General features: G+C 43.3%; 1 protein-coding gene across 2 annotated transcripts in view; it reads right to left on the reverse strand.

Annotated features, from left to right (window-relative positions):
• PDSS2 (decaprenyl diphosphate synthase subunit 2) overlaps positions 1-15,060 on the reverse strand; it is a 191,473-nt gene that overhangs the window by 95,546 nt on the left and 80,867 nt on the right. The window lies entirely within an intron of this gene.

A 15,060-nucleotide genomic window follows, 5' to 3' on the forward strand; every position in this document is an offset into this window, starting at 1 on the left:
CTCATCCTCCCTGTCACTCTTGTCCCTAGCCTGGGCCTCATCCAGGACATGTCCTAAAACCTCTGCTTTATTTTGCTTCCTAACATCTCTAAGATTCAACCTTTCCTCCCCATCTAGACAACTAAATCTCTTACCCAGGCTCTTATCCTGCATCTTGATTATTGCAACATACTCTTCTTTCTGGCTTTGACAAATCCCATCTTGCCCCATCTACCTCCATACAAAATGCTGCTGTAAAGATCATTTTTATGGCTGACCACTTTGACCACATCACCCCTTCTTTGCCTCTCCGTACTGACTCCCTTGTCATTGCGGCATCAAACAAAAATGACTTGTCTTCACTTTGAAAGCCATTCACAACTGTCAACCTCATCTCTGCTACCACATGGTGCCAGGCTTGACTGCCCTTTAAAAAAAAAATGCAATTATCATCTTGATGCTTTGCCCCATTCCATCTGTTAGGCATGGGAGAAGCTCCTGCAAATATTCACAAAGACATCTCATTGTCCCACTTCATATAAATGTCTCCTTAAAAACTGGTTTCAGAGTAGCAGCCGTGTTAGTCTGTATTCGCAAAAAGAAAAGGAGTACTTGTGGCACCTTAGAGACTAACACATTTATTTGAGCATAAGCCTTCGTGAGCTACAAGTGAGCTGTAGCTCACAAAAGCTTATGCTCAAATAAATTTGTTAGTCTCTAAGGTGCCACAAGTACTCCTTTTCTTTTTCCTTAAAAACTCTTTTCCTGACATGCCTATAAACAATTAAATAAGGATTAGACAGTTGGTTTGCTGTCACTACAGTATTCCATGCTGACAAGTGGTATCTCATTGTTTCCTTGTGTACCTGCTGTCTGCTTGTTTTATCTACCTGTTGTCTCTAGGCTTAAACAGAGACTGTTAGCTCTTCATGGCAGGCACTGTCTTTTATATATTTGTACAGTACCGCACACAATGGCACACATGCTTTTAAGGGCTATTGTAGAATATATAATAATATTAATCTAACCAATCTTCTCTAATCTAACCAATCTTCCTTTCATTAAGACCTTGATTTTACTGCTCTTGATTAGAATCTGAGTGTATAGTGTGACCATCCCTTTATTTAAAAATCACATTGTGACGGGTCAGACCCCCTATCTGGGATGCCACCTAATGTGCTGGTGTCCCATTGGTTGCGTCTGTTCCACTAGCCGGGATTTCCTCACCCTGTCCTAGCTAGGCCAAACCCTCAAGACTTCTAGAGCGTGCATGTGCACAAACACATACACGCAAATGGACACAGACACACTGCAATCAGCTCTGTGTGGGAGGAATCAGCTCAGGATTGCTCGGCACTCATGTGCACACCTCCTTTGGGGCATAAACCCAAAATAATATTGTCTTGAGCTGTATAGAAAGATCTGCACAGCGCACATTCATAAAAATTTGCCCTCTCCCTCAATGTGGAGGGAGATATGCACAGCTTTTTGCCCCTCCCCCAGATATGAATAGCACCAACTGGATTTTGAAATAAACAAGAAATAAGTTTATTAACTACAAAAGGTAAATTTTAAAGTGATTGTAAGGGATAGCAAAACAGAACAAAGCAGATTACTGAGCAAATAAAACAAAACATGCAAACGAAGTTAATACACTCAAGAAACAGGTTACAAAATGTTATTTCTCATCCTAAATGTTATTTTAGGCAAGTTGCAGAGTTTCTGTAGTTTAGAGTTCCAGTTATTTTTCTTTACAGACTGTACCCTTGTCTCAGCCTGGACTCAACCTCTGCCTTTACATTCAGATGCTTTTTAGCAATCTTCCTTCTTGGACCGGGAGGCAATGGAGATGAGTTCTGATTGATTTACTCCCCAGCCTTAAATAGAATTTACATATGGCGGGAACCCTTTGTTTCCAGTGGAAAAATACCAGCAGTGTCCAAGATGGTACTCTGTACCAGGTGACTTCATCAGATGACCGTTGTGACAAAGTTCCTCCTCTACCTTGGTAGGTCTTGCACTTATTGGCGGATTTGCTCGCCTCGGAGATTCACGGCAGCCCTCAGCTTGGCTGTTTTCGTGAACCCATAGTCCAGGTCAACTTCTCCTGTGTCTGACCAGGAGTTCGGAGGTTTGGGGGGAACCTGGGGCCCGCCCTCTACTCCAGGTTCCAGCCCAGGGCCCTGTGGAATGAAGCTGTCTAGAGTGCCTCCTGGAACAGCTGTGCAACAGCTACAACTCCCTGGGCTACTTCCCCATGGCCTTCTCCCAACACCTTCTTTATCCTCACCATAGGACCTTCCTCCTGGTGTCTGATAATGCTTGCACTCCTCAGTCCTCCAACAGTATGCGTTCTCACTCTCACCTTCTTGAACCTCTTGCTCCCAGCTCCTCGCACGCACCACAAACTGAAGTGAGCTCCTTTTTAAAACCCAGGTGCCCTGATTAGCCTGCCTTAATTGATTCTAGCAGCTTCTTGATAGGCTGATTAGAACACCTACAGCCAATCTGCCTTAATTGTTTCCAGAAGGTTCCTGATTGTTCTGGAACCTTCCCTGTTACCTTACCCAGGGAAAAGGGACCTACTTAACCTGAGGCTAATATATCTGCTTTCTATCACTCTCCTGTAGCCATCTGGCCCAACCCTGTCACACCTTGCAGTGTCAAAGCAACAATCCAGGAAGCTCCTCAGGATGGTGGGAGATTAGTCTCTTCAAAATTATATTGTCCTTCTTAAATGGCTCATTCAGGCAGATTGCCTACTGTCTGGTGGGCACTCCTTCAAATACACACACAGTTGTAATTGTTAAACAGTCAATATTCCTAACCTCAGATACAGAAACGATACATGCCTACAAATTGGATAATCACATTCAGAAAATCAACTTTTCAATGATACCTCACATGACCCATCTTGCATAAAATTTATCTTAGTTATACCATATTCATATCACAACAATATTTTTATGAAGAATATGGGGTGTAACGTCACACATTTTTAAACAAATATAGTATTAAAAAAGTATTGGTGAACATTCAGCCACTGAGACTGGTTGAACATTTTGATGCCTTTTCCCCCAAAAGAAAGGCATAATTATTCAAAGATGCATGCAATGCTCCTTCTTACCTTCGCTTTAGATTTACCTAAAAGTTGTCAGATTCTGTACAAAAATCATTAGCTAGGTACCTAAGGTCCTGACCCAATTTCCTTTGAAGTGAATGGAAGGACTCATTAATTTCAATGGGAATTCAACCAGGCCCGGTCACAAGGTGACTGGCCCCTTTAAATGTGAGATGGGCCCAGCCAAACCTGGGATAAACTTAGATCACCACCAGGTGGTGAGATGCTGCAAGATCACATGGTTTGCAGGTCATGTGGCTCAATTAGGCCTCTTTTTCCCCCCTAAGAGGGCTTTGTCAGAGGCAGAGATGGTCTCTCTCTTTCTCCCCTTCCCTCAGAGAGAATGCCCTTTCTAGGACTCCAGGAAGGGAGCCCTGGGAGTTGCAGCTCACCCAAAAGGGGGCATAGACTCCTCTTTTTGCATGTGTCTCTTTGGACACCCAGAAAAGTTGGACTTTTCTTAAATTACTTAGCCTAAGGGCCAAATCACTGGAACACCCAAACTTGGCTGTAGGTTTTTTTTTGTTTTTTTTTTTTTAGTTTTTTTTAGAATCCGTGAGGAGTAACCGAGGCAGGACCAAAGCAGAGCCAGCCCAGGCCGCCCAGGGATGCTTGGGAGGCAGCTGCCCCATAACAGATCCTAAAAAAATCACAGCACTTTTAAATAACTAGATTTAGCAAAGAACTATAATGAGCAAAGCTTAATGTGAGCTACGGAAACATTCATTAGTAGCTAGACCCATCTGTGGCATTAAACAACTAGTACACAATCCAGAAATAAAATTTAACAAAAATTAAATATAAATATATTCCATCCCTATTCAAATTATGGGGAGGGACCAGTATACTCCATAAGTTTTCTGCCTCACTCCAGAATAGCAGACTGGAAATTCTAGGATAACATAATTTAAATTAAATAGAAGTTTTTGACTGAATCAAATAAGAAAATATAATCAGTATTATTGTAATATTTAATCTTCTATAATTTTATTCCTGTAATTTTCAATGTGCTTCAGGAATCTGTACTGAAAATGCATAGATGGTTACTCACCTTTTAACTGTTGCTCTTCGAGATGTGTTGCTCATATCCATTCCAATTAGGCGTGTGCACGCCGCGTGCACGATCGTCGGAAGATTTTTACCCTAGCAACACCCGATGGGTTGGCTGAGGCTCCGAATATATGCCCCAGCCGACCCAGCGCCCCCTCAGTTCCTTCTTGCCAGCTACTCCGACAGAGGGGAAGGAGGGCGGGTTTGGAATGGATATGAGCAACACATCTCGAAGAACAGTTACAAAGGCGAGTAACTGTCTTTTCTTCTTCAAGTGATTGCTCATATCGATTCCAATTAGATGACTCCTAAGCCTTACCTAGGCCATGGGGTCGGAGTGAGAAGTCGCGGAGTGCAGAATTGCTGAACCAAATGCCGCATCACCTCTTGACTGCTGGACTATCGCACAGTGGGTAGCAAAGGTATGTATAAAAGATATAAAGGTATAAAAGATGATGAAGTTGCTGCTCTACATATCTCCTGAATTGGTACATGAGCCAGGAAAGCGGAGGACGAAACTTGGATTCGGGTGGAGTGGGCAGTAAGGTGTGTAGCTGGGATACCAGCCAAGTCATAGCACGCACGGATACATGATGTGATCCAGGACGAGATGTGCTGGGAGGAGACAAGGAGGCCTTTTGTCTAGTCTGCCACAGCAACAAACTGCTGAGTTATTTTCCTAAAAGGTTTTGTTTCACTCTATGTAAAAGGTGAGGGCTCTGCGAACATCTAGGGAGTGCAGCTGTTGGTCCCGTCGAGAGGCGTGTGGCTTCGGATAGAAGACCGGGAGAAAGATGAATAGGGTTGACATGGAAAGCAGAGACCACCTTAGGAAGGAAGGCCAGGTGTGGTCGCAGCTGTACTTTGTCCTTGTGGAACACCAGGTATGATGGTTCCAACGCAAGGGCTCTAAGCTCAGACACACGCCTCGCCGAGGTGATAGCTACAAGGAAGACTGTCTTCCAGGAAAGATAGAGGAGCAAGCAGGTGGCCATTGGCTCAAACGGGGCACCCATGAGTCTGGATAGGACCAGGTTGAGGTCCCACGTAGGGACTGGATACCTAATTTGCAGGTACAGGCATTCCAATCCCTTGAGAAACCTGCTGACCATGGGATTGGAGAAGACCAAGCACCCATTTTCGCCCAGGTGGAAGGCCAAAATCGCTGCTAGGTGTACTCCGATGGATGAAACTGCCAGGCCCTGCCGTTTCAAGGACAAGAGGTAGTCCAAGATGGTAGGTACTGACGCCTGCAGTGAAATGCCATATCACTCAGAGCATACCAGCAGGAAAAACGCTTCCACTTGGCCAAATATGTGGATCTGGTAGACGGCTTTCTGCTACCCAGAAGGACCTGTTGCACCGAGCAGGAGCAACGTAGCTCAGATTGAGTTAGCCATGCAGGATCCACGCTGTGAGGTGGAGGGATCGCAGGTCAGGGTGGCAGAGTCGTCAGTGTTCCTGCGGGATCAGGTCTGGCCACAACAGAAGTGGAATTGGAGTGACCACCAACAGCTCTAGGAGAGTGTGTACAGTGCTGCCTGGGACACGCTGGGGTGACCAAAATTAAGCGGGCTCTGTCCCTGCGCAACTTGAGCAGGACCCTATGGACTAATGGGAATGGAGGAAAGGCGTAACACAGGTGGTCTTTCCATGGTATTAGGAAGGCATCCAATAGGGAACCCGGGAAGCGTCCTTGGAGAGAGCAGAACACCTGGCACTTCCGATTCTCGCGAGAGGCAAATAGGTCTATGTGGGGAAACCCCCACTTCTGGAAGACAGAGTGGATGATGTTCAGGTGAATCGACCACTAGAGAGCCTTGAAGGATCTGCTGAGGCAGTCCGCTAAGGTGTTCTGGACTCCTGGGAGAAAAGATGCCACCAGATGGATAGAGTGGGCTATGCAGAATTCCCACAGGAGAATGGCTTCCTGCCAGAGGGGGAACGATCGTGCTCCCCCTTGTTTGTTGATATAAAATATTGCCGTTATGTTGTCTGTGAAAACTGCAACACAACAGCCCTGAAGGTGCCTGTGAAATACTTGACAAGCCAGGTGCACTGCTCTCAGCTCCGGTACATTGATGTGCAGGGATATCTCTTGTGTGGACCAAAGGTCCTGCGTGCAAAGGTTCCCGAGGTGAGCGCCCCAACACAGACAAGATGCGTCCGTGGTTAGGGCCAGAGTGGGCTGTGGGGCATGGAATGGTACCCCCTCAACTACTGACTTGCAGTTCAGCCACCAGTTCAGGGAGCTTAAGATGTCCAACGGTACCATGACCACCATGTCCACGCTGTGCCGGCCTGGATGGTGTTCAGTTGAGAGCCAGACCTGAAGTGGACGGAGGCATAGTCTGGCGTGTCTGGTCACAAATGTACAAGATGCCATGTGTCCCAGGAGACGTAGGCACGTCCGTACTGTCAAGGTCGGGCAGCCTTGCAGGCCACGGATGATGTTTACTAGGGCCTGAAGCCATGCGTTTCTACCGGAAGCACGTTGAGTCTGGAATCTAGGACTGCGCTGATGAAGTCTATCCTTTGGGTCGGCTCCGAAGTGGACTTTTCTACATTGAGCAGCAGGCCTAGCTGTATGAACATGCTCATGGTGAACTGAACATGAGATTGCACCTGGTCCCTGGAGCCAGTCGTCGAGGTACGGAAACACTTGGATCCGATGTTGATGAAGGGAGGCAGCTACGACAGCCATACACTTCGTAAAGACCCTTGGTGCCGTGGATAGAGCGAAGAGAAGAACGGTAAACTGGGAAATCATGCGGAACTTCAACTTTACCATGAATTTGTTGAGTCCGCGCAGGTCCAGAATGGGCCGTAGCCCCCCCTTTGCCTTGGGGATTAGGAAATATCAGGAGTAAAACCCCCTGCCCCTCAGTTCCCTTGGAACCTCCTCTATCGCTCCGATAGCTAGGAGCACTTGGGCCTCCTATAGAAGGAGTTGCTCATGAGATGGGTGCCTGAAGAGGGACGGGGAGGGAAGCAAATTAAACGCTGTATCCACTTTCCACCATGTGTAGGACCCAGCGGTCTGATGTTATATGAGACCACACATGGAGGAAATGGGAGAGGCGACTGTAGAAAGGCAGGGAAGGATCCTGGAAGGAAACTGGTGCTCCGCCCTAGGGCGCACCTTCAAAAGTGTTGTTTGGGTCCTGCCGATGGTTGGGGGGGGGGGGGAACCTGGCTCTGGCCCATCTGCTAACCAGACTGTGTCCGCCTACCACCTCAGTCGCGTCTTCTAAAGAAGTCCTGATGGGTCGGGGGTTGGGGCTCCACAGTTCCAGTGACCGTCACGGGCGGTAAGAAGGAACTGAGGTGGAGCTGGGTCATATAATCGGCACTGGGAAGGTGCCACTCCAGGGGGCGCCTCAGTCAACCCAACGGGTGTTGCTAGGGTAAAAATCTTCTGACGATCGTGCACGTGGCGCACACACATCTAATTGGAATCGATATGAGCAAGCACTCAAAGAAGAACTTGTAGAATTTGTCAGGGAGAAATTGGGAGTTTTAGCTGCTGAGGACAGCTGGTATTTTTAGCTTTGGGAAAAAGCAGGAGAGATTTTGGGATTGCAGAACATGCACACTACCTGCATGTTTCTGCTTAAATCATCAGCAGTGAAATAGTTAATGTTGACAAGTTTTCAGAGTGAGCACCCCACTGATCCCAGGGACAAACATGTCTTACCTTCCAAAGTTATTGTTTCAGGTATTTACACCACTGCTTGGCTTGTGTGTGGAAGGTTTTCTTCACAACCATAAAACTTAGATTCTTGAACAGAATGCTGCAGCAAGGGGTGGATTCTATGGCAAATTCCACCATTAAGGAATCACAGAAAAGCCCTCACTAAGAACGTTAAACTGTTATGATATTTAATGAACTTAACTCAGTTCTAGATAGGCTGGTAGCTCTTTGCATATCCAGTTTTCTAGTTCTAAACACTCCTGTCTTGTAGAAGTGATTTTATTTTATGATCTTACAATAGTCCTTCGTAATCTTTACTGCAAGGATTTCTGATGTACTCTGCATTACATTCCTTTCACTTATTCAACATATAATTGCTTATTTGTGAATATTGTACATGTTGAAAACAATCAAAAGCTAATGAAGAAATGGTTGTAATGAATTAGTTATACTGTTATATTTGTATTTAGCATTGATTTTTATTGTTGTGGGTGGAAGATGATCAATAGGAATATGTAATCAGGTTGGATGTGCTTTTCATCTCCTGAGACTCCTCTTGTAAATTAGATGAAGCAACTCAAAGGATTAATCTTGTAGATCAAAAGGTAAATAAAATCATTTTAAATACTCGCTTAGACCACCTCTTAGTAGGTTTTCCTCAATTTTTATTAAGGTATGGAAAACAAAACTGTAAATTCCCTAAAGAATTAGGATAGATTTCATGCTCATCATGTTTTCCTTTATGTTTCAACCAAACAATCTTGTCAAGAATAGCATCCTACTTAATATTTTCTTAGGTGCTGAATATTTTAGAATTACACATTTTCTGCACTTCTTAATTAGTTGAGCCTCAAAGCACATACTACTTAGGATACTGTACCTATGCTGATGATATGGATAAGAACAATAAGTCCTCACGGAAATCACTTTTATGATGAAGAGACAATGTAAAACAGTAGAGGTGAGGATTGATGGTTAAGGTCTATTGTTACTATAATTAGAAGTAAAACGCCAATTAGCATTCCCATTAATAAGATAAATCTCTGCCATATCTGCAGCTGAGACCCAGTCTTGTCCTTATGCTGTGGTAACAAGCCTATCCCTTTGCCGATAATACTCTACACACAAATACGTTGCAATGTCAGACTACCTTATTTCTTGTTTCCAGTATTTTTATTTCTCTTCACTTCCATCCAACATGTTCTGTTTATTCCTACTATGCTTTATTTCATTGGGCTAGGTAGCGAGGGGGGAACAAATGCAGCTTCAGACTCCTAGATTGCAGCCCTTGGCCATTTCCTCCCTGTAACTGCAGGTCAGTCTAAATCTAATAGATTTCCATCCCTGGTGAATTCAGACAAGAAATGAATTTGCTTCCTGCAAGTATAAGGATTTTACACTTGTTTTTGATAAAAAAAATGTGTAGGTAATTTTGTGTGTAAATTAGCAGCAGCAGTCTATCAATGTTTGGGCATCCACTCCCTTATTTCTAACTACAGAACTGAGAAGGAGAACCATACCTCTCAACTCTCTGGATTTTATACAATATAACCAGTAGAGTGGGCTCTCCATAAGTAGAACTACTCACATTATGTGGAAGGAGGGAAAAGACAGTAAGAGAAAAAGAAAAAAAGGCAGGAACAGCAAGGATAACAGGAGTCATAATGCAACAAAAAGAAAAGCCATGTGCTAATATACTTTATTTACGTTTTTATGTATGGGGTAGAAATATACAAGTGCTATATATGGGAACTGGAGGGGAAGGAGACTCTCTGGTGCAACTAAAATCAAGTTTGATGTTTTTTACAATTACATAACCCCAGCTAAAGCTTTGCTTATACACTAAGAAAATAAAAATGCACCAAAAATAAATAGGTACCCCATATTTATATTTAGATCATTTGTCCCACACACAAACTAATTCGGAGATAGGAAGAGGAAGAAATAAATAATGGCCTAATCTAAAATCGACTACTCAGTGACATTCTATTTTATATAAGATTATACATACTGCTTATTTACACTTTATTTTGCTCAAGAACATAGAAGATGAAAAATTCATGATCCTTAAACCTCATTCCAAAATATAAAGTGCAATTGACTTATCCTTTTCTGAATTAAATGGGTAAAGCATATTCTACTATATATCCCCTTTCTTCTTCTCTTCCCAAATTATATTTTCAACATACTGCTATCAAATATGTCAGGCTGATAGTTAAGGGCTACCACTGTGGGGACAGAGATTTAAAGAGAACACAGACATGGATTCCAAAACAAACACAGGAAAGAAACATTGGGCTGGTATAATCTCTGACTAGTATTGGAACAATTTAATTCAGGGTAGGACTTCAGGAAAGCAATTAATTAATCACTACCAACCGCTCGAAGATCAAGTGAGCCATAGCCAATAGCTAAAAGCCTACAAAATAATGTCCATCCTCAGCATTCAAGTATCAGACAATGAAGATGCTCTTTACAGTGCCAAACATAATATTTCCTGTATTTTTCATATTTACATAGATGAAGTAATTACATAGTATGGCAACAACAAAAAAACTGTATAATTTACAGCAGAGTTGAAAATAACCTGAAAGAATCCATTTCCAGCAAGTATTCTCCATAGTCTGAAAAGTGTTAAAAGTAAAATAAAGTTTCTTGTTTCATATCCTCAAGTGGTGTATTCTGCCTTCGATATGCACCTCTAACTTCCACACACATACCAGCATCATGATAGAATAGCGACTGTGTCCTTACCAAGATCTGAGAGAAAACTACGCGGATGGAAAATGGTGTCCCTTGGTTCCTATTCAGGAAACTAGTCTTTGTAAAATAGCATTTATAATACATAAAGGAATTGCAAATGGCTTTTAGACCTTGATTTTATAAGCATTTTGTCCTTTTTATTTTATCTGTTTAACTGAGAAAAAGAGAGATTGGGCATAAGTTCCATACACAATGTGTCCTTGGAGATCCACAAAGTGTTACACAAGCTCATAAAAACTACAGAGGACCCAAACCTACTTCCATTTAAAACCAATGGCAAAACCCACATTGACTTCAATGGGAGCAGTATCTGGCCCATATATAGTACAAAATAAACAGTGCCTCAGCATTATTACTAGAATGCATTATTGCTCCCATATTTCATGTTGCTACAGATTTGAAGTGTCACAGAAGATTTAAATTTAACACATTTCCATTGTTATCACTTTTGCAGCCAGTAATGAACCCTAATGTTCTGCGTAGGAGCATTTAAAGGTCTTTCATCTTCTGAGTGTCTGACTAATTCTAGGTTTCAGAGTAGCGGCCATGTTAGTCTGTATACACAAAAAGAAAAGGAGTACTTGTGGCACCTTAGAGACTAACGAATTTATTTGAGCTTAAGCTTTCGTGAGCTACAGCTCACTTCATCGCATGCATTCAGTGGAAAATACAGTGGGGAGATTTATATATACACACACAGAGAACATGAAACAATGAGTATTACCATACACACTCTAAGGAGAGCGATCGCTTAAGGTGAGCTATTATCAGCAGGTAGGGAGGGTTGGGGGAGGGGGAAGGAAGAAAACCTTTTGTGGTGATAATCAAGGTGGGCCATTTCCAGCACTTGACAAGAACATCTGAGGAACAGTGGGGGGGAGGAGAGGGAATAACATGGGGAAATAGTTTTACTTTGTGTAATGACCCATCCACTCCCAGTCTCTATTCAAGCCTAAATTAATTGTATCCCGTTTGCAAATTAATTCCAATTCAGCAGTCTCTCGTTGGAGTCTGTTTTTGAAGGTTTTTTTTTTTTTTGGAAGAATAGCCACTCTCAGGTCTGTAATCCAGTGACCAGAGAGATTGAAGTATTCTCTGACTGGGATATGAACAAGAGGCTACTAAGCAGCTCTCTAACACCACTTTCTATAAGCCATTACCCTCTGATCCCTCTGAGGGTTACCAAAAGAAACTACAGCATTTGCTCAAGAAACTCCCTGAAAAAGCACAAGAACAAATCTGCACAAACACACCCCTAGAACCCCGACCTGGGGTATTCTATCTGCTACCCAAGATCCATAAACCTGGAAATCCTGGACGTCACATCATCTCAGGCATTGGCACCCTGACAGCAGGATTGTCTGGCTATGTAGACTCCCTCCTTAGGCCCTACGCTACCAGCATCCCCAGCTATCTTCGAGACACCACTGACTTCCTGAGGAAACTACAATCCTTCGGTGATCTTCCTAAAAACATCATCCTAGCCACTATGGATGTAGAAGCCCTCTACACCAACATTCCACACAAAGATGGACTACAAGCCGTCAGGAACAGTATCCCCGATAATGTCACGGCTAACCTGGTGGCTGAACTTTGTGACTTTGTCCTCACCCATAACTATTTCACATTTGGGGACAATGTATACCTTCAAGTCAGCGGCACTGCAATAGGGTACCCGCATGGCCCCACAGAATGCCAACATTTTTATGGCGGACTTAGAACAACGCTTCCTCAGCTCTCATCCCCTAATGCCCCTACTCTACTTGTGCTACATCGATGACATCTTCATCATCTGGACCCATGGAAAAGAAGCCCTTCAGGAATTCCACCATGATTTCAACAATTTCCATCCCACCATCAACCTCAGCCTGGACCAGTCCACACAAGAGATCCACTTCCTGGACACTACGGTGCTAATAAGCGATGGTCACATAAACACCACCCTATATCAGAAACCTACTGACCGCTATGCCTACCTACATGCCTCCAGCTTTCACCCAAATCACACCACACGATCCATTGTCTACAGCCAAGCTCTACGATAAACCGCATTTGCTCCAACCCTGCAGATAGAGACAAACACCTACAAGATCTCTATCAAGCATTCTTACAACTACAATACCCACCTGCTGAAGTGAAAAAGCAGATTGACAGAGCCAGAAGAGTACCCAGAAGTCACCTACTACAGGACAGGCCCAACAAAGAAAATAACAGAACGCCACTAGCCATCACCTTCAGCCCCCAACTAAAACCTCTCCAACGCATCATCAAGGATCTACAACCTATCCTGAAGGACGACCCATCACTCTCACAGATCTTGGGAGAAAGGCCAGTCCTTGCTTACAGACAGTCCCCCAACCTGAAGCAAATGCTCACCAGCAACCACACACCACACAACAGAACCACTAACCCAGGAACCTATCCTTGCAACAAAGCCCATTGCCAACTCTGTCACATATCTATTCAGGGGACACCATCATAGGGCCTAATCACATCAGCCACACTATCAGAGGCTCCTTCACCTGCGCATCTACCAATGTGATATATGCCATCATGTGCCAGCAATGCCCCTCTGTCATGTACATTGGTGAAACTGGACAGTCTCTACGTGAAAGAATAAATGGACACAAATCAGACGTCAAGAATTATAACATTCAAAAACCAGTCGGAGAACACTTCAATCTCTCTGGTCACTCGATTACAGACCTGAGAGTGGCTATTCTTCAACAAAAAAAACTTCGAAAACAGACTCCAAGAAAAGACTGCTGAATTGGAATTAATTTGCAAACGGGATACAATTAACTTAGGCTTGAATAGAGACTGAGAGTGGATGGGTCATTACACAAAGTAAAATTATTTCCCCATGTTATTTCCCCCCACCCCCCCACTGTTCCTCAGATATTCTTATCAACTGCTGGAAATGGCCCACCTTGATTATCACCACAAAAGGTTTTCTTCCTTCCCCCCACCCTCCCTACCTGCTGGTAATAGCTCATCTTAAGTGATCACTCTCATTACAGCGTGTATGGTAATACCCATTGTTTCATGTTCTCTATGTGTGTATATAAATCTCCCCACTGTATTTTCCACTGAATGCATCTGATGAAGTCAGCTGTAGCTCATTAAAGCTTATGCTCAAATAAATTTGTTAGTCTCTAAGGTGCCACAAGTACTCCTTTTCTTTTGACTAATTCTAGATATTATTATGGTTGTGTCTTCCTTTTACACTTAAATTATTGTACTAGATCTTCAACTGGCTTAAATTCTCATAGTGTCATTGATGTCCATGGAGATGTACCAGTTGGCCCATTATTAATTCAGTGTTTTAAATGCTTCTTCAAGTCACTTGTCTAATTACAGCTTTAAATGCTTAAAGTGTATCTTCTTTCTCAAAATGACCATATTCAAGGCTATCTGGACTGTTTTCCCTCTCCCCTGTCTTAAGCATTTTTAAGATAAGCTTTTCTGAAATAAATTTACAAACCAAACGACAATACCTCCTATACTATAATTAATTAGAATTATGGTATCATACTGCATCATTTGTATACATATAGAAAAGAGGTGCACAGCTTAAGTGGACATTATGCGCAAAAACAAACAAAAATGGGACTAACCAGTTAAGGTGACAACACAGCCTTTCTGTAACAAAACCTCCACTATATATTTTTGGATGTTTCTTAGGGCTTGTCTAGACCAGTGTTTCTCAACCTTTTTCTGCTGGCGACCCCCTTTGGACTTACAAAAAAAAACAAAAAAAGCACCCAACACAACAATTCCCTAACCCCCAAACTAGAAAAAATTGCACCCACTACCTTAAGCTCCGGGCTTGGGGCTGAAACATGTAAATAAGCTTCACTGGGCCCCCCGTGGCGTGGGCCCCAGGCAATTGCCCTGCTTCATACTCCCTAAGGCCGGCCCTGCTTGCAACCTCCCCAAACCTCTCCCGTAACTGCCCCAGGCTGAGAAACACTGACCTAGACTAACAGTGTGCAATAAGCTGGGGTATAAATTTATAGTGCACTAGCTGTCATATGGACTCTGTTTCCACGCACTCAATTTTCCCTACTGCACACTGATGTACTCCTGTCCCAAAGTGGAGCAGATCAAAGCATACGAGGGAACTTTAATCACTATTTCTATATAGATCCGTTCATAAACATGCCTCTGTGCCTTTGCATGTTTTTGGTCTATCAGCATCAGAGCTGGTCACAAATAAAATTAAATTTCAAAGATGAAGAAAACCTTTTTTGGGGGGGATGGGGGCGGGGGGGGGAGGATTCCACGAAAGTTCAAATAAAATCTCAATAAAAATTTGTCAACATTTCAAATTTTTTCTACCAGTTCTAACATCACTTATGATTTCAGCACAGCTCCAGGGATAGCTAACTGCCAAACAGCCAGGACAGAGCATGGGACACTGTTCTCATAAAAATCCTACTAGCATGGAAGA

Source organism: Dermochelys coriacea, chromosome 3, assembly GCF_009764565.3.
Source record: "Dermochelys coriacea isolate rDerCor1 chromosome 3, rDerCor1.pri.v4, whole genome shotgun sequence".
Taxonomy (NCBI): Eukaryota; Metazoa; Chordata; order Testudines; family Dermochelyidae; genus Dermochelys; species Dermochelys coriacea.